This window comes from Camelus bactrianus, chromosome 20 (genome assembly GCF_048773025.1).
Source record: "Camelus bactrianus isolate YW-2024 breed Bactrian camel chromosome 20, ASM4877302v1, whole genome shotgun sequence".
Lineage (NCBI taxonomy): Eukaryota > Metazoa > Chordata > Mammalia > Artiodactyla > Camelidae > Camelus > Camelus bactrianus.
In genome coordinates, this window is record NC_133558.1 from 47918681 (window position 1) to 47938342 (window position 19662).

Sequence of the window (19662 nt, forward strand, 5' to 3'; positions counted from 1 at the left end):
TTTCTGTCCATTCTCTTTATAGGGCAGTTAAATTATTTTTTCTTTCCTTCTTTCTGTTTTTGCAGAGTGAACACATTTGTGTGTCAGTGTGTCCTTCCACATTTCTTCACAAGGTCTTCATCTTTCAGCTTCAGGATGGATTACTGTGGTCTGTCTCTAAACAAAGGCATTTCCCTTGTCCCCCAGCTCACCATGCCCCTCAAAAAAAAGATTCTGATCTTTGCTGTGAAATGAATCTTTTTTTTCCCTACTGTGCAGTAGACAACTCTTACCCTGAGCTCACAGTCAGATTTCTCCAGAGGAGTAAAAGTAGCTCATGTGCAAATAATACTACTTTTCTCTGTGAAAAGAAATAGATCAGATAGAGGAAATACTTAACTCAGATTACTCAAAAGCATTTCCTGAAGGAAATAGGTTAATTATTTAACACTAAATTTTATTGAATCTGGTTATCAGTGAGCTATTTTTACCAATCAAGAAGGATATATTTCCTAAATTGGTACTGAGCAATTCATGTGAAATGAAACTTGCTCACATTAACTAGTTTAAAGTAAAGGATGCATTATAGTATCTGTGGTCTGTTTATACCTTCGCTTAAGTAAGCACATTGTTGTAGGTTCCAGTGAGCTGAACTTTGCCTACATGTATTTCTACTCTGGGCTAAAATATTTACGGAAAATATTTTGAATTATGTTTCCCTTTTTTGAATACCGGAAATTCTGAATGGTAGCCAAGTTTGAGGGTGGCTTGTGTTTTCCTCACTGCCTCTTCTCTTTGTATAAGGTGCCAGTTTCCTTCTTAATTTTTCATATAAAATCCTAACATACTAAAGATCTATCAATTACTCTTGCTGCCCCAAAACTATACCCATCCTCAAAAATACATAGGAAGGGAAAAGAAAACTTATCAAAGTTAGTGACTATTTTCATGCTATTTAAATATGTCTAAAGGAACATAATGAAATGAATTTTACCATATCTCACCTGCCTCCACCCCCCAATCCCATGTGGGTTTGTTGAGTAGGATTCTGGGAGCAAATGAAGAAGGACAGTGATGCCGTGATCCAGGCTCTCTCTGGGGTCTCCCCAGCACTTGGATCGGCACTTGGTATAAAGTAGGTCTCAGTCCGAGCCAGCTGAGTGAGTGAGTGACTCACAGGCATCGAATGAGTAACATCAGTGAATTAACAGCATTCTTTGTAGGACTCAGAGAATAAGCTGAGTACCCTATGGCCTTCCCAGCCTCACGTACTATTTTGATGTTGGGGTCATTTCTGGGAATGTTATCCTGTACTTGACAAAAGTCTAGTACAATTCCAGGGTTAAGTAACTTGCCCTAGGGAAATTTTATGATAAAATATTAAGAAAAATGGTTAAATGCCCAACATGACATAGCACTGTCCTTTGGTGTTTAGATAATGTATGGCTGTAATTTTCTTACTTTATATGCTTTCTACATTTTCCACCGTGTGTACTCACTACTATATAGTAAGAAAATGCAAATATTTAAAAGAGAAAATCTCTCTTCTCCAGATATGATTTGGTTAGAGGATGAGTCAGATAGATATATTAAGAGAATCTTAAATACATGTGTCCATAATTCACTCTTTAAATCCAGGAACAGGAAACTCAGGAATGAAATAGATTAAGAGAATCAAAGATACTTGTATTCAAGATTAGCAAGTAGGAGTGTCCTCAAAAGAAATGGTGATTATCTATAATTCAGGGATTAAATGTGATAATGAACGTACAAAGACAACATGAAGTAGAAAATGCCACGTGGGAAGCACTGAGTAAAGGGCAATTTACCATGATTATGCCAATATGTGTGGTCAATTCCCAAGCAAATTATTGTGTAACCCCTGCTAGAGGGAGAAAGCTTCCAGCCTTGGCTGAAGAGTGGGGAGGATCCAGTGTCTGTATTTTTTAAAATGTCTACAGGTGTTTCTCATGTGCAAATTGGTATCCCTGCATGAGAACCATAAACCAACAGAAAACCCAAAAGACCGAGGACAATGATGGGTTGCCGACAGCCCAAGCTTTTCTGCCACAGAAGAGTGGTTCCAGTCAGGAAGACTGAGCAAGAGGCTCAGAGTCTTAGCTAAGGACAAGCAAGTCGGGACTTCTAATACGACCTAATGTCATCGACGGGGGAGGGCAGTTCAGCACAAGAAGGGAGCACCAGGTGAGTTAACATGGAAGTTACATCCTGGATCCAAACCGTGATGGATTTGGGTCCCGGAGGGTTAAAGCCCTGCTTCCGTTGGGCATGGACCGCATTCCACAAGAGGCTGAGACAGGAATTATGAGGCAGAGAAAAATTCCCCCAGGGGACTCCCGAGTCTGGGTGCCTGGAAGGGTGATGGACGAGCGCGGTCCCAGCTCCACACGCACCGCAGGGCTCCGAGTGGCTGTGGAGCTGTGCGCTCCCGGCCGGACCTCAGACCTGACTGCAGTGCTCCGGGCTGCGGCCTGGGGAGCGGCGTCAGGAGCAGGCTGTCCCCGTCATTCTCGTAGGTGCTGCAGTGACCCCCACCCCGGTGGCCACGGCGTTCCCAAGCCAAGGGTCTAAGTGACTTCAACCTTATTTACAGGTGACCACAGCTGGTTAGCCTGTGCTGCTCAAAAAGAAGATCCCATATGGGGTTTTGATGTGTTAGGGGGTTTGCTAATACCTGGCCTGCTTTGAATCGTTTCATCTTGACAGCAGCCTGGGCAGTCGAAGTTTCACCTCCCAATTTTATTTCAACATTTTTTGTTGAAAGTATAGTTGGTGTAAAATATTGTGTTAATTCTTGGTATACAGCATAGTGATTCACATATACATACATATATATATATATATATATATTCCTTGTCATATACTTTTCCACTATAGGCTATTAAAAGTTATTGAATGTAGTTCCCTGTGCTATACAGTAGGATCTTGTTTGAAACAAAAATTACTAAACAAAGTAACAAAGGAAGCAGACTAAACCTATCCATGTAAACGGCACAGTTGAGTTTATCTCAGGATTTAAATGTGGTTTTGTGCTCCAGGATCTCTTTATCAACTTATCATATGTAAAGTGCCTGTGGAACACTTCTCAGAAAAATGTTTAAAAATCATAAGATTTAGAGAATAAAGAAGGAAGATAATTATACTGAAAAGCAGGTATCAAAATATAGAAATGGGCATTTGTGATACAGTAATATCTGAATTATTGGAAGGACGTGTTGAATAAGAGGATCCAGTGGTGGGTCTACTGACCGCAACATTCTGCCACAGCAGTGAGTGTAAATCAACTTCTGAGATCTGCAACAACTGCATTTTGAATGTAAATAAAGTTAAATAACAAATAAGCCATGAAGTGTGGATTCAGATTCAGGGGTATCTCGAGTCCTTATCCCCACCCCTTCCCAGAGCTCCCTGCTCTTCCCCTAATGTCATTGAAAGAATTGGGGAAAGTTTGTGAAGCGAAGGGCATGTTCCATTGCAAAGAAATCTCGTAGCAACCCTGGGAGCATGGCCAGGGAAAGGTTAACGCTGAGATCAGAGGCAGTGGGAAACCTAGCAGGGGAAGCTCTTTACAAGTCACATCATATACTCTGTGTGTGTCCACGTGTGTGTGCATACAGACGTGTGGGCATGTATGATGTATACACCTGCCTTTCGTGTGAAGACGCCTCACTGTCCAAAATTGAAATCCATCCAAACGTGCAGTGCAGTCAGCCGAAGCTCCGCCAGATGCTAAGTTGTCTGTTGTTGCTCTGTCTCTTCTGCTGAACTCCACGAGTAAACCACGCGCCAGCTGTTGCTTTCAGGAACAACAGCTCTGTAGTCTACAGGTCCATGCCTTGTTTCACTGCCAACTCCGAATTCCTTTCAGGACAAATTGCCATTTGAAAAAGGGGGAAGCATTCAGTTGTCCCACAAGCCTCTGAGTGAGGAAAAAATTTAACCTTAGAGACAGCTCTGTGGGACAACATCCAGAAGGGTGCAGAGCACTGGGCTGCGAGTCGAGGCTGTTTCTTTCAAGCTCTGCACTGAATTTGAGGTGGCATGTCACTTCTTTGGCCCTTGATTTGTTCAGCTGAAATTAGGGTCTTGGACCTGTTCGATCCAACGGTAGAGTATCACTTTTCTGCTCAGTGATCCTCTATGGTTCCACAATTCCTTCAGAGGGAAAAATGAACATCCTCACGGCAGCCTCTAAGGCTCCACCCCCCAAAACCACCACTTATTTCCTATCCACTCTGGCCCACACCAGCCTCCATGCTGTCTGTCCAGCGTGAGGGACCCCAAGGCCTGTGATCACTGTTCCCTCTGCCCACCCCTTTGCCTCCGTCTTTGCCTTATTCAAAGGTCACTTGCCCCATCCACACTCCTCCCTACCACACATTCCTCGCCCTCCTTTATTTTCCTCTCAGCACTTATCACCAGCTCACCGACCCTGTATTTCTTTCTTTTACTTATTTTCTCTGACAATTTACAAACTGGAAATGCCATGGTGGATAATAGCAGAGAAATGGAGGAAAAAAAAATGAGGGTAGGTATCTTCTAAAAGCTAAAGTGCCCACCTGAAAAGGAGGTAGGAGATAAAGTAGTAGTAGTCGTTACAATTTTGGTAAACACAAGGTACGTAGTCAGGACTAGTTTTCACAATACTTGAGTGTAGGTAGGCAGCAATAAAAAGAAATTTATCCTGAAAACAAGAAATTAAATTCTTGGGAAGATGATGTGTTCAGCTTGAAATGTCAGTAATAATTTTATGACCTTGGTCTGATAATATCTTGCTTTATAATTTGATCTGTTTGACAGATGGGTCATGAATCTAATGATGCCACAGTTTCGGGAGCAGAACAGACCACCCCACGATGGGAATGGGACAACCATCTGTATCCAACGGGCAAACTGGGGTTATTTTATGAATACCCTGAAATGAGTAAGTCATCAGTGGGGATTTCTGTGCTGTCGGTTATACTAGAATATGCTTTGGGTCTCAGAAGCATCGGTTACCGAGCCAAACAAAGACCTAGCATACCGAAACGGATCCCGCTTTTCTCAATTAGATGCAATTATGCAGTCAGGCTTTCAAATAGGTTGCCTGTGTATATCTTTGTCAATATTTATGTTGTACAAAGCTGAAGGTTTACTGCCAAGGAATGAAATGGAATACTCATTCAGGTAATTCTCCATCATTGATTCTCAGATCCTTCTGGTCATGTCGTCTAAGGATGAACTCAGAACCGTTACTAGATGTGACTCAGCACGGGCTGCAGCCCGTGTGGCACAGCTGTTGGCTGATATCCTTCTAAACAGAGTCATGTGAGCCCGCCAGCCTGTGCAGAAAGCCCGCAAGAGCATCCTGCCTCATGGCAGCAAGGGTCACAGGGTCACCCCTTCCACACCTCACACCTGCCTTTGACATTTTTCCTATTTCTTCTGGCCGATGGTTTCAGCCTGGTTCCTTGAGTCACCTCATGGCACATCACTGGCTTGAATTCAGGATGAATTTGCTGATCTGGGGTATTGGTAGAACACAGATCCCCTCCTTCTCCAATGTCTTTGTCCATTTCTGTAAATTTGCTTGGCCTTTGTTTCTCTTTGTTTGAACTTGGTTTTGAGCTCTCGGTTGCCTTTAAATTGTTGCATCTCAAAATAGATTTCCATAGGAAACTTCATCTTTTCTATTATGCATGGCGCACTTTTATCTACTAGAAGGCTGATGATGTGCACGTTTTGTATCTGAGACCTTTGAGCTCACCACTGCCTTGAATTACTTTTTTTTTTTAAGCTTAGGAGACAGGAAAGTATTTTTGTCAATAGGCTTTGCATTTATACATGCCGGTTCATGTCTGCAAGACACCCCATTGGGCTTCTTGTTTATAAGTCTACAGAAAGAGGGAGTTTTCTTTTTCCTAAATTACGTGCTATATATATAAAATAATTGCTTTTAAAATATATAATATACATAGAAACGCATCTGATTCCCTCGGTGAATGAAAGGTCATTTTGTGTCATCTTCAGTCAGCTATGCTTTGTGGCCTGGTGTCTGATTTGAGTTTCATCTTTGCTTTTGTTGTGCTTAGTGACCAGGTTCGATTAAGGGTGCAGCTCCTGTCCCTGGTGTAGAAATTATGTTCGTTTTTTCTGCTTATTTTCAAAAGGACTTTAATCCAATGACCTGTTATTCCAAAATGAGTCATAATTGTAAATATTTCTTATTGGGGCTATTATCAGCATTAATAATAACAACAACATTCTGAGGGCAGCATATCATTTGGTATTTTAACACACACGAAAAAAGCCTTGGAAAATAGTTATTGTTCTAGTTAAGTCAAATAAAGGTCATTGAAAGGAAAAGTTGTACGCTTTTGGGAGAAATTGATAGGACTTTTAGAACTTTATAGTCTCATTAAAATACTAATTAAATAATTCAGCCTAACTCTACCCTACATAACAGGATGGAGTAACAGCTATTGTAGAGAGATTGTTCAGATTTATTCGTTTTCCTATTCTCTAAATAATCCCTAACGAATTAGAAAATTCAATCCATTTCTGAGAGTAGGCAGTCTGTTATTCTGTATTCAACGCTGGAGTGAAACTTATTTTGTGTTCTTTTCGTTCATGGGAGATAGGATTTCCAAGTGCTTTTTGAATTATTTTTGTTCCTCTCAAATAAAGTGCCTTTGGTGGTGATCTCCTGACCTCAGTTTCCTCTTCCCAGTTTTCCCCATGATCATTAATGACACCACACCTGCCTTTTTAGTTAGGCCTCTTAGCCGCTGAAGGGGAACAGCTTCTGACAGATGACCCTGGAGCCCTCCACCCTTGCTTCTTTAGGCCTCGCACCCTGCCACCATCCCTAGTCTCCTTCGCCAGAAGTATCTTTCTCTGCTTTTCTGCCTGGAAGGGCTCTTGCCAAGCCTTGGCAGCAAACCCTCAACTTTTTAGAGATTTTCTGCTCTCCTCTCTAAGCATGAATTGCAGTTGATTCTTGCCTTGATGGTGCGTGATCATGTCTGTGTCCATTGCGCTCCCCGTCTGGACTGATCCTGTCGGAGGCAATAGTCAGGCTTTTCATCTTCCCGTGCATGTCTGAAGCACCACAGCCTGGACCCTGGTTCTCATACGTGTTTAAGTGACTTGAGCTTGGAGTTTCAATGCACTCACATACAACTGTTAGATGAGTTGGCGGTAACATTGTCCCCAAGGCCCCCACAAGGTTCTATAGGGCATATGTTTTTTTCTGAGTGAAATTTCTCTTTTATTTGTTCTAGTGATTTCCCCACTGTCCTTTGAGATTATTGGAGTAACCCTGAGTTATTAACCACAATAGCTCACCCCCAGAAGCAAAAGATCCTGCTGTTTGAGAACTCAGACACGGGACATAAGAGAAATAATCTATCAGTCTTAAAATCTGGAAGCCATAAGATACCGTTTTGTACTTAGAGCACCCACAGCACAAACACCAGTCTCTCAAGAACTTGGCGCTGCCTTCCCAGAGGGCGGGTGCCGTAAGTGAAATGCAGTGAGTGATGAAGTGAGAGCTCTTCGTCTCTGGTACTGCCTTTTCCACCCTTGCTGTGTTAACTTGATCTTCCCTTCATATATTATGTTCTCCATTTAATTTACTGCAGTTAATATCAGTTGTTCTTCAACATCTCCTTGCACCCGCCCCCTCCATTCCCTCTCTCTCCAGTGCTCTCCCACCCACGCCTCTCCTGCGCTCTCCAGGACCAGGCCTTTCTCCCCCACGCCCTCACCTCTGTTCTGTCTGCCCACCACCTGCACTGACATTTCCTTAACTCCACAGAATGAACTTTCCAAAATGGCAGCTGAGTAACTGGGGGGGATTGTAGACCTCTCATCTCTTTACTGATTCATTCATTTATCTATCCAACAAACACTGAGCACCTGCTATGCCAAACACTGTATCAACTGCTGAGGAGACCAAGACAGGTAAGACTTGGTGTCTGCACTCCGCAGGGCAGGCGAGACTTGGCGAGTAGTTGATGGATTCCTAAGCAGGTGAACACACATTGGACTTCATAGAGCTGGGAATATTTGAACTGAATTTTGAAAGGTGAAAGGAAGTTAGCTCTCTAATGTGTGGTAGAGGGAGTGGACACTTCATGCAGAGAGGTAGAGACATATAAGAGTACGCGGCATGAAGCGGCTTGGCCAGACTGAAGAACAACAAGTAGGGTTAGAACAAAGTATCCACAGGTGGGAATATCAGGTGCACAAGGCCACTGTCACGATGGGTCTTGTGTGATTAGACTTGAATGTATCCTTAAAGAAACAGGGCTATATTGGAATATATGTAAGCAAGAGAATTGTATAATGATTATGTTAAAGTAGATCTGGTTATACTGGCAGCAGAATGGATAATAACATTTTTGGGGGGAGGCCCATATTTTGGGGGGAAAGGATATTTCGGGGGCCACCCCAGGTAATCCAGATAAGTGGCACACGCCTGCAGAGAGGCCCTGGGCAGAGGGAGAGAGTCGTGGGTGGCAGAAGTGGTGACTGCTGCAGAGGGGACTACAGGGCCGGGGCGGCGGGCTGCAGAGCTGCTGAGGTGACTTTCCAGTGACCCATCTGGAGAGTGGATCTGCAGTGGGAGTGTAAGGGGAGGAGATGCTTTCGAGGAGATGGTTCTGTGTGTGGCATTTTGATTGCAAAGTGTCTATGGGACATCTGAGGAGTGATGCCCGTTGTTAAGCTGGATTCAACAGTCAGGAGCTCAGAGGAGCTGTGGGTGAGGCCGTGGGGGCGATTCATTCCTGCCAAGTGGAGGATTGAGGACGAGGCCCTGGGGAAAATGGCCATGTACATGGCACATGGGAGAAGAGAAATCCACCAAGAGAAAGAAGAATAGCAGAGCTGTTGGGAGAAACTAGTTGAGGCAACACAGAGAAGGCTGTAACCTGGCTTAAGAGGGATTTGAACACTGACTAAAAGGAGCATAGTGAGAAAGGGGGGGTGTGTGGGGCAATAAAGCAAGAGCTAAAGCCCACCTTTAATTGCCAAGCCTGGGGAAAAGGAGGAGGAGGACTATACTTAGGTAGACTTTAAAAAACAGATCTGTGTGTATCTGTGTGTGTGCATATGTGCACACAAACTTTTCTGTCTGGGCTTTTTAAGTTTATTTAATAAAACAAAAATTAAGGGGGGAAAACATCCCCCTGAGAGGAAAATATTTGTCCACGGCAAAAGCTAACTGGTAATCAAATAAACACGAGCTGAAAATGCTGACTAGTTTGAAACACGCAGCCACCGGCAGTACAACTCCTGTCTCAGTGCTGCGATGAGGGCCGTGGGGGATGCAGGGCTCTGAGCCCTGAGGAGTCTTCAGCGCAGGTACTTCTCCAAGAAACTGGACTTTAAAGGGAAGAAGAAAGTGTAGAACATATCAGAGAGCAATACAGGGCCGAGAGAGAGGGTTGGGCCAGGGTTCGTTTTGTTTTACAGTGGGCGTTTCTGGCCTTGCTGAGTTGCTAGGCCTTTGCTCTTTTTGGTCTTTGTTCCAAAAGCTTTTTAGAAAGTTCTTCTCGCTTGAAAATCTGAACAGATTTAATCATGTTGGGTTATTTCTGGTGTTTTATTTTTTAATTAAAATATTATCTGGAATTTATTTTAATGTCATAAATGAGGACAGTCTACCAGGCCTTCCAATGATTTAGCTAATTACTGCAGAACTTGAATCCACTGATTTGAAGTGTCAGTTTTATAATATTACTAAAATCTCATAAATATCCACGTCTATTCTTGAAATGTAATGTATTTCATTCATACTCTCAGTGCACTATTTCTATACTGTTTCCATGAACATAGATTAATACTTCCTAGTGTTGGTCCTGTTTTATCCTTTTCCAGAATATCCCTAATACTACAAATTCAAACATCCCTCCTCATTACTTTATTTGTATATATAGGTATATTTCTGGAATACATTTAGGATCACCTTTCAGATTTTTTTCTTAAATCCATTTGGGAATATTAACTAAATTTGCATTCAGATACTAAATTTATTTTGGAGAAAAAATGTTCTATGTCCCCCAAATTTGAGTCTGCCCACTGAAGAGGGTGGTGCATTCTACTGTTCATTCAATCATCTTTTTTTTTTCTTTTTTTAAATCATTTATCAGAATCTTCTTAATATTTTTCATTAATTTATTTCTGAATAGTCTGTTCCTGCTTTGTCATTATAAAATGATATTTTTTCTGGGTTTTGATCTGGGTTGATTGCTAATAAACTCTTAATTTCTGGCTTCTCTTGAATAAGAAGGAGATCTGACACTGTGAGGCCCTATTTCCAATATGGTGATGGTGAGCATTGCGTTTCCTTAGGATGTCCACTTGCCAATTTGCCAGTGGCTGCACCCACTCCAAGCATTTCTGCTACTTACCTGCCCCCGTAGGCAGATGAGCTCATGTAGGGTTAGGTGGGTTATGGACACAGATACTGACATCAATGCTGCCACGCTGCTGACCCTGTGGCGTCACTAACTCTGGTTCTTTCTCTCTGACCTCCCTGAATATGACAGCTCCTTTTGGGCTGTGGACCTACTGCATTTTTCCAGCACTGTCGGCTTTTCTGCAACACACGCCTGCCTCTCAGGTCAGAAGCAAATGTCAGCTCCTCCTACCCATCCACCCCATTCACGGTCTTGCCGTTCCTGGCCAGAGTGGTCCCTACCCCTTGACTGAGCAGTAACACTAAAGGGACTATAAATTTGCCTCTCATCCACTGTCTTAGTTACATACCTGTGCTAGTTTACTTTAAAGGTCTGCCAGTTAGGAGGGGAGGGTCTAAAAGTCTTTTAGATCTCTGACCTTATCATTTCTAACCGCTCCCCCACCCTATGGAACAGCTTACCACAGATCTCTGCTGCCCCATCTGTAGCATTGCCCTGTAAATTACACACAGAGAGAAAAGAACTTCTAAGCCACCACCATAACTTTGACTTCCTGTGACCACACAGACCATAGAAATATCAAGATAAAAATTCCTGAAGAAGAATATATTGCTTAGGAAGACACTTTAATTGCATACCTTTCTGTGACTTGTAATAACTTCATAGACTCTCTGAATGTGCTGCACTCACTTTCCCAGACTCAAGGGAGCTTGCTCACTTGCCTATATTCAGTGTATTTCCTCCAACATTCTCTGTGCATAGCTTTCCCAAAGGTACATTTCTTATTTCTATTTAAATTGTTAGATACATCCACAATATTCTTTTTTTAATCCTCAAATACAAATCATCTTCCAAGATTGTATTATTTCAACACTGAGAGTGAATAATTTGCTTCAAGATTCCCAAGTTTATTATGAGCAAATAATTATGTTTGGTTGAAGATTTTTAAGTATGTTATTTCTACTAAGGGTATATATGTGAAAGAAACAGGTTGTAATGAGTCTTCTTTCCAGAGATTTTATATTTGCCTTTTGTTTGGATTCTTTCACTGTTGTACATTATTATTACCATGAATGTCTTTTCTCTTTGGGATTTAGTTCACTATTTTCCCCTCTCTCTTTACAGGAGTAAAAGAATTTATGTTGTCCTTCCATCCATCCACCACTCCATGTTTTGTGTCCATTCCTTCAACAGGTATTCAGTTTGGGTTCACCACAGTATATATGGCCTCTTTCCAGTGGCCCCTCTGTTGGCTCTGGAGAACAATATATTGGAAATCAGAGTGGGTACGTGGAACCTTGACTACCCAGTATAGACGCATTGTGCCAGAAAAAGCCCAGAACATCGCAGCATGGCAGCCCACCATGCAAGGAACAGCAATTCTGGCTTTGGTGGACCAATGTGAATAAAAAGGCTTCATTGGGTGAAGACTTAGAAAAGTCCAAAAATGCATTGGCGTTGTTTCCTAAGGAATCTAGTGTTGGGTACTGTTTAATATGAGAGGGAGATGCTAACACTATCATCGTTATAAACAACATAGTTGTTGTAACTGTAATTGTTATTATTTTTAATATATTTTCTTTATAATTATTATTTGTGACTTACAAGACCCTTACAGAGGCAGTTGTTAAGGAGCGTGGCCGTTATACTGTTGCTGAAGTGTTAATTCAGTAGAAGCATGGTAATAGCATTAATAAGTACTCACTCTTTTGATCCTCACATTGACTATAAAGGTCACCCGGCAGTGCATGTATAATGGAGATAGAAATCTATCCGTTTAAGTGTTTGTAGAACTTAAAATAAGAGCAGACATTCCACCGCATTTGACCATATATTCCAGACTATCAGTTTAAAATAGGAACTACCTGATGAGGCCATAGAAACCCTTTGTGCATCCCCAATCATTCACTACCTTCCTGGTCCCCTGGGGCAGCGGTTCTTCCAGAAGGTGGCCCCATCTCTCCTCCCCACCCCACTCTTGGCCTTTGATACCAACTGTTGGTCATTAGCTAAGCATCCTCATGTCCTGCATGTGTCTGAGCTGTGAGGGAACAGAACTCAGCTGTTTACAAACTGTATTGACTATGACCAGTATGAACAGCCTCTCTCCTTCCCTGCCCACAACGCAACAGTGCAACACGGGGCTCACAACCACAGCGATTCCCATGCCAGCCCATCAGGGAACCTTCTTCCCTAGAAATATTCTTACAACCAGAGATGTTTCCTCCCTTACTTCACTGCCAGTTTCACTCCCAGGTTACAGTCCCCATCAAAAGGCTATCCCAGTTTGAATTTCTTAATCAAGTCGCACTGACCCTGAGTACCTGGCTTTTTCCTATGAGCACTCATAGAAATAGAACAGGGCCAGGCAGTGGCTGTGGGCCAGGTTCCTGGGTGAGGGGACTTGCTGGGAGCTTCAGGTTCTGTAGCCTGGCCCGAGCCTAGCTCCCAACACGGCGTCTTCCCATCTGCATTATTTCGGGCCAGGCTTCAACAGTTCAGAGTTTCATTTTATCATCTGCAAACAGAATAATCCCCTGCTGCATATTTTAAGACTGTTATGTACCACAAAGGGTGCTTAGGGAATTCAGTGAGTCAATGCATGGAAGTCACACAACCTGGTCCTCAGGGAATGTTAGTTATCTTCATTATGCACCATCGATAAAATTGGCTCACAGACTTGGCCAGGTATCAAAGCTACAGGCACAAGAATTTGACAGTGTGTTACTGTCTGGATCATAGTCACAATTTTACACAGTAAAACAAGCTACCTGGGACCACCCAGCTGTCAGCCCACCTGACTCCCCACCCCAGGATCGCTCAATTTATCTGATTTGCTTGCTACCCCTACTTTTTGGAGAAAGTTGGCAAATCACACACAGTCAATGACTGCTAGGTTATGTCCATTCCCATTCACTCAAATTGCCCCATTTTCAGTATCCACTGTGCTGCAAAACATAGACTAATGTTCAGAAATATGACAGCAAGGCCTTTCCCGTTCCACAGTCAGAGAACTAAGAATCTGTCATGTTTAATATGCCATGTGACACTAAGCAAAGCAGGAAAACAGGCTTCTGTGCTTTAAGAAAGTTTTTAACAATGACGTTTGAAACTAAAAGTGTTTTTGTTTGGCCTTCAGCTAACCAGAAAGTTCAATTGACTCCTATTACCCATTACTCAGGTGTCCTGGTTTGATTGTATTAGGCACTTTTTCCTCATCTCCCCAGCATGGCTTTGCTCCATCAGCACAGATGGAGTGTCTCCAAGGCTGCTCCGTGTGCATAGGCGTGTGTATGCACACATGTGCACCCACTGATTGGTGCCACTGATTCATATCCAGGAGTTGTTCTGTCTTATAACTCAAGCATTGCTTTATTATATCCTAGAAAACTGCTTTTAGATCATTGATTGAACTATAGACCATCCTCTTGCCCACATTAGGAATTGACATCTTCCAAGACACAGGTCCTATGTGTTTGTATATATGTATAAGTAAGAATTAAATATGTATGTCATCCCCTCACATATTTAATTTGTGCCTTCCCAATTGAATGTGCACAGTAAAGGCTAACTTCCCATAACAGGAGAACTTTTAGGAAGTAAGAAGAAGGAATTAGCCACCATGGAGAAGACAGGATATCAAGCAGGAGTTTGGTATAAAGTCATTTATTCTAAAGCTGCTCTGGCTCAATAAATAAGTGGAATTGACATTGTTGTATCATGCCAGAGCATCTGCTATTGAAGACTGATTTTAATTTACTTTGATATAAGTGGAAAATTGTGTCAGAACAGCATGGGAAATGAAGAACACTGCATCTATCTGTACTCCTGAAGTGTGTTTCAGAGCTGCTCAATTTTGAGGAAAATTATCTTGTCTGGAGACAATAGAATTATTTTCATTGTTGGAATTTTTGTAGCTCCCAGAAGCACATCTGCAGGTGATTCTGTAAAAGTCTAGAGTTGACTTAAATAGCAGTAAATTTTAGCCTATTGAAATCAGGAGATGTGAAATATTTTTGCCTACCACCACCACCGCCACCACCACCACCAGGCAAGCACTTGTACACCCAGAGAGTTTTCTATCAGAGGGAATGACAAAGCTGGTTCTGTTACTGAGGCCAAACTTGTTCTGCTCACTGCACAACAGTGATAAATAAATAAATCAGGAGACAAGGTTTTGGGGCAAGGAATAGTAACTTTATTCAGAAAGCTGGCAGACCAAGAAGATGGGGGACTAATGTCCTGGAGAATCATCTTTCCCAAGTCAGAATTAATGCTCCTTTTGAACTAAAAATGGGAGGGGGTGTGGTTGGTTGTGCAAACTTCTTGCTGCCGGGATTCTTTGTTCTTGCAGCCATCCATGTGGCTCAGGCTATTGTGTCCCTGTAAGCCTCCAACAAAACAAAGGTTATTCTCTATTTTGCAACTTGCCATCTCTGCATAAGTGCAGAAGTGCTAACATCCTTAAAGGTCAGAGCCCCGAGAATAGGCTTTCCTGTAGGTTTTAGGCTAAAGGCAACGTTGTTTTACAAAAGGTGCAAAGCCAGCAAGATTAAGCCTGGAAAACAGGGCACAGTGTTTCAAACTGAAGGAACAGATCCAATATGGCGTCAGATTTGTTCTCAATTACAGTTTTAGTTAGGGGAAATTTTGCAGCAGAAAATCCCCTCAGTTGTTTTTCTTGCTTTGCCTGAGATCTTGTTTGCTGGCTTGTGGTCTCATGGTGTCAAAACCGTATGTTCAGATGAATACTATTAAAATCATATGGTGCACAAAACATACCTATTCTGCTTCAAAAAAAGACTGAAACATTTAGCTTTGTTTATTCCCATAGAATTTGGATTGAATCTATTCTCGACTTTCTTCTTCTTCAAACCAGTTTTTTACTGGAGGATTTAAAGCCCAAATTAAAGAATTTTGGAGAAGACTCATGTAATTTATAAGACGTTTACATCCGAATTTAAGACTGACTCATATTTGTACTTTTAATCAAGGAACACAATAAACTTTGTTAGTCAATCATTTATGACGTTTTAAACTTTGTCCATGTAATCTTTTGGAAGTTGAGAGGCTTAGACAATTGATATAACAAAACAGGTATCATTGCTTAACTGTGTGAATGAAAGAATCCCAGTATAGTTTCCTGAAAGTATATTTTATTAAAAATAATAATGAATTCTTGCTCTCTAATAAAGCAACAGACAGAAGCACATACTGAGTGTTTAAAATAAATAATACTGCGGGAAAAATTATCTAAGCAACTCAAGATAGTATAGAGAAAAAGGATGAACTTGAAGGAAAATACATATTGTGCAATTAATATCTTATTTTTAAGAAGCAAATGATAAAAAAAACCAATTTTTAAATGATTTATCGAAAAAGGAGTTATATAAAGCCAACTTATTTTCATAAGTATTACATAAAACAGGGCTATCTAAATCTATATTATTAAAGAATAAAATATATGAAATATATCTCCAAGGTTAATTGATTTCCATAATATTATAATTTTTGAAAAAATAACTTACATATACATATTCAAGAAGCTCTTCAGATAAACACAGTAACCTAGTATACAGTTATACCTATTCCACATAAAAAATGAAAAGGCAAGGATAATGCCCTTGCTTACGAACTGCCACTGGACTTCTGGATATTCCTTTAGGTAAAAGACGAAAAGCAAAGTAACTAGTCTACTTTGAAGCGGTCGCTCAAGATTTTAAGATATTCACTATCTATATCCAGTTACAGGAAAGACTTAAGATTTCTGAAGTTTAAAAAAAAGAAATCAACTGCTGAAAACGAAATTCTGTAATGTCTCATGGCCATAACTATAAAGGCTCTAAATTAATGCTCCCTTAACTGTTTTTTTACAAGCACAGGTCATGATCATCACTTTCAAATTCCATTTATGCTAGATGAACGAACGTCTCCCAACATGCTCAATTCTGAGAGTTAAGTGTGTGTGAAAGCCGTCAGTCACCTACCTTATTGAGAAAACACAGTTTCATTTAAGTGGGAAACAACACTACATACATACATATGGGGAGGAACAAGTTCCAACTGGGAATTAAAGTGAAAACTGCAGGAAATTAAAATCGGCAGAGGAAACATACTGAGAATCCAGAGTAAGTGTTTTAACTGCAAACCATTTCCCTTAAGCTAGATGAACGAATGTCTTTCCACATGATCAATTCTGAGATATAAGTGTGAGTGAAAAAGTCAATCACGTAGCTTGTTGGGAACACAGCTTCTTTTCAGTGGGAAACTACACTACATACATATATATGGGGAGGTTCTAGCTCCAAATCTGTTTTACAGTAAAAACTGCATGAACTTTCAACAGGCACTAGGAAACATACTGAAACCAGAGTAAGTGATTCTACTGAAACTCACTACATTTGAGCTAGATGAACGAATATCTCTCCACATGCTATGGTCTGAGATATAAGTGTGAGTGAAAGAAGACATTCACTTAGCTCGTTAGGAAAACAAATTTCTTTTCAGTTGGATTCTACACTACATAAATATATATTTATTGTTACTACCTCGAACTCGGGTTTACAGTGAAAACTGCATGAATTAAAACCCGGCATTTCGAAACAGAATGAGAAACCAGAGTAAGTGATCCTACAGCATCCAATTCCGTTTGTGCTACATGAAAGAACATCTCTCCAAATGCTCAGTTCTCAGGTATACGTGTGTGTGTGGCCGTCAATCATCTAGCTTGTTGGGAACATAAAGTTTCTCTAATTTGGAAGCAACACGACATACATATATATGGGGAGGTACAAGCTCCAACTCGGTTTTACACTGAAAATTGCATGAACTTCAAAACGGTACTAGGAAAAATACTGAGAAACCAGAGTAAGTGTTTTTACAGCAACCCATTTCCTTTGTGCTAGATGAACGAACGTCTCGCCACATGATCAGTTCTCAGAGATAAATGTGTGTGAAAGACGACATTCACATAGTTGGATGGAAAAAAAGTTATTTTCAGTTGGAAAAAACAAAATATATATATGTGGGGAGGTACAAGCTCCAACAGGTTTTTAAGGTGAAAACTGAATTAATTCCAAACCAGCACTAGGAAACATACTGAGAAACCACAGTAAGTGTTTCTACGGCAACTCCTTCCGTTTCTGCTAAATTATAGAACGTCTCTCCACAGGCTCAGTTCCGAAAGATAAATTTGTGTGAAAGCCTAACTTCACCTAGACTATAGGGAACATACAGCTCCTTTTATGTTGGAAATTACACTCCATACATATATATGGGGAGTTTCTAGCTCCAACACGGTATTACAGTGAAAAATTTAAAGTTCAAACCGGAAATAGGAAAAAGACTGACTAACCAGAGTAAGTGTCTCACCTTCAAGCCTTTCCCTCTGTGCTAGATGAACGAACGTCTCTAAACAAGCTCAGTTCTGAGAGATAAGTGTGTGTGAAAGCCGAACTTCACATAGATTGTTGGGAACACAAAGTTTCCTTTCACTTAGAAACAAAACAGCATGGATATATATAGGGAGGTACTAGCTCCAAATAGGTTTTACAGTGAAAAATACAGGAATATCAAACCGGCACTAGGAAAGAGACAGAAAAAACAGAGTAATTGTTTCACCTGCAACCCGTTCCCATTGTGCTAGATGAAAGAAAGTCTCTCAACATACTCATTTCTGAGAGATAATTGTGTGGGGAAGCCGACTATCACCTAGCTTGTTGAGAACACAAAGTTTCTTTTTAGTTGGAAACTACAATGCATAAATATATACGGGGAGGTACAAACTTCAACTCGGTTTTTCATTGAAAACTGCAGGAATTTCTTACCAGCACTAGGAAACAGACGGAGAAAAGAGAGTAATTGTTTATCTTTCAAACAGTTCCCTTTCTACTACATGAGCGAACGTCTCTCCACATGCTCAGTTCTGAGAGATAAGTGTGTGTGAAAGCTATGCTTCACCTAGCTTGTTGGGAACACAAAGTTTCTTATCAGTTGGAAACAACACGACATACATATTTATCGGGAGATACTAACTCCTAGTCGATTTTACAGTGAAAACGGCATGAAATTGATAACGGCACTACGAAAAAGACTGAGAAACCAGAGTTAGTGTTCTACAGCAACAAATTCCTTTTGCGCTAGATGAACGAACGTCTCTCCACATGCTCAGTTCTGAGAGATAATTGTGTGTGAAAGCCGTCCTTCAACTATCTTGTTGGGAACATAAAGTTTATTTCAGGAAGAAACTACATAATATACATATATATGTTGTCGTATTAGCTCCAACACGGGTTTACAGTGAAAATTGCAGGAACATCAAACCGGCAGTAGGAAACAGACTGAGAAACCAGTATAAGAGTTTCCCCTGCAACCCGTTCCTTTTGTGCTGGATGAACGAACGTCTCTCCACATGCTCAGTTCTGAGAGATAATTGTGTGTGAAAGCCGTACTTCACCTAGCTTGTTGGGAAAATAAAGTTTCTTTTCACTTAGAAATTACACTATATACATATATCTGGGGTGTTACTATCTCCCGCTTGGTTTTACAGTGAAATCGGCAGGAATTTGAAACAGGAACTAGGAAGCAGAGTGAGAAAAAAGGGTGTTTCTCCTGAAAAATTAACTTTTGTGCTAGATGAACAAACGTCTCTCAACATGCTCAGATCTGAGATATATGTGTGTGTGAAAGCCGTCCTTCACCTAGCGTGCTGGGTACACAAAGTTTCTTTTAAGTTGGAAACTGCAATATATACATATATATGGGGAGGTAGAAGCGCCAATACGGTTTTTCAGTGAAAACAGCAGGGACTTCAAACAGAACCTAGGAAAAAGACTGAGAAAACAGAGAAAAATATTTTCCCTGCAACCCGTTCCCTTTCGAATAGGTGAACGAACGACTCTCAACATGCTGAATACTGAGGGATACTTTTGTGTGGAAACCGTCCTTCAACAAGCTTGTTGGGAACACAAGATTCTTTTCAGTTGGAAACTACACTACATACATATATATGGGGAGTCACTAGCTCCAACTCGTCTTTACAGTGAAAACGGCAGGAATATGAAACCGGTACTAGGAAAAAGCATGAGAAACCAGAGTAAGTGTTCTCCTGCAAACCGTTCCTTTTGTGCTAAATAAACGAACGTCTCTCCACACGCTCACTTCTGAGAGTTAAGTGTGTGTGAAAGCCGTCCTTCACCTAGCTTGTTGGGAACACAAAGTTTCTTTTAATTTGGTATATACACTTCATACATATATA

At 41.1% G+C, this 19662-nt stretch overlaps 1 long non-coding RNA gene across 1 annotated transcript; it reads left to right on the forward strand.

Annotated features, from left to right (window-relative positions):
• The first annotated feature begins 1496 nt into the window (after positions 1–1496).
• LOC141574169 (uncharacterized) lies at positions 1497–11622 on the forward strand. Its single transcript, XR_012500847.1, has 3 exons — positions 1497–2184; positions 4801–4924; positions 11532–11622. It is a non-coding gene; the product is annotated as an uncharacterized LOC141574169 (long non-coding RNA).
• The last annotated feature ends 8040 nt before the right edge of the window (positions 11623–19662 follow it).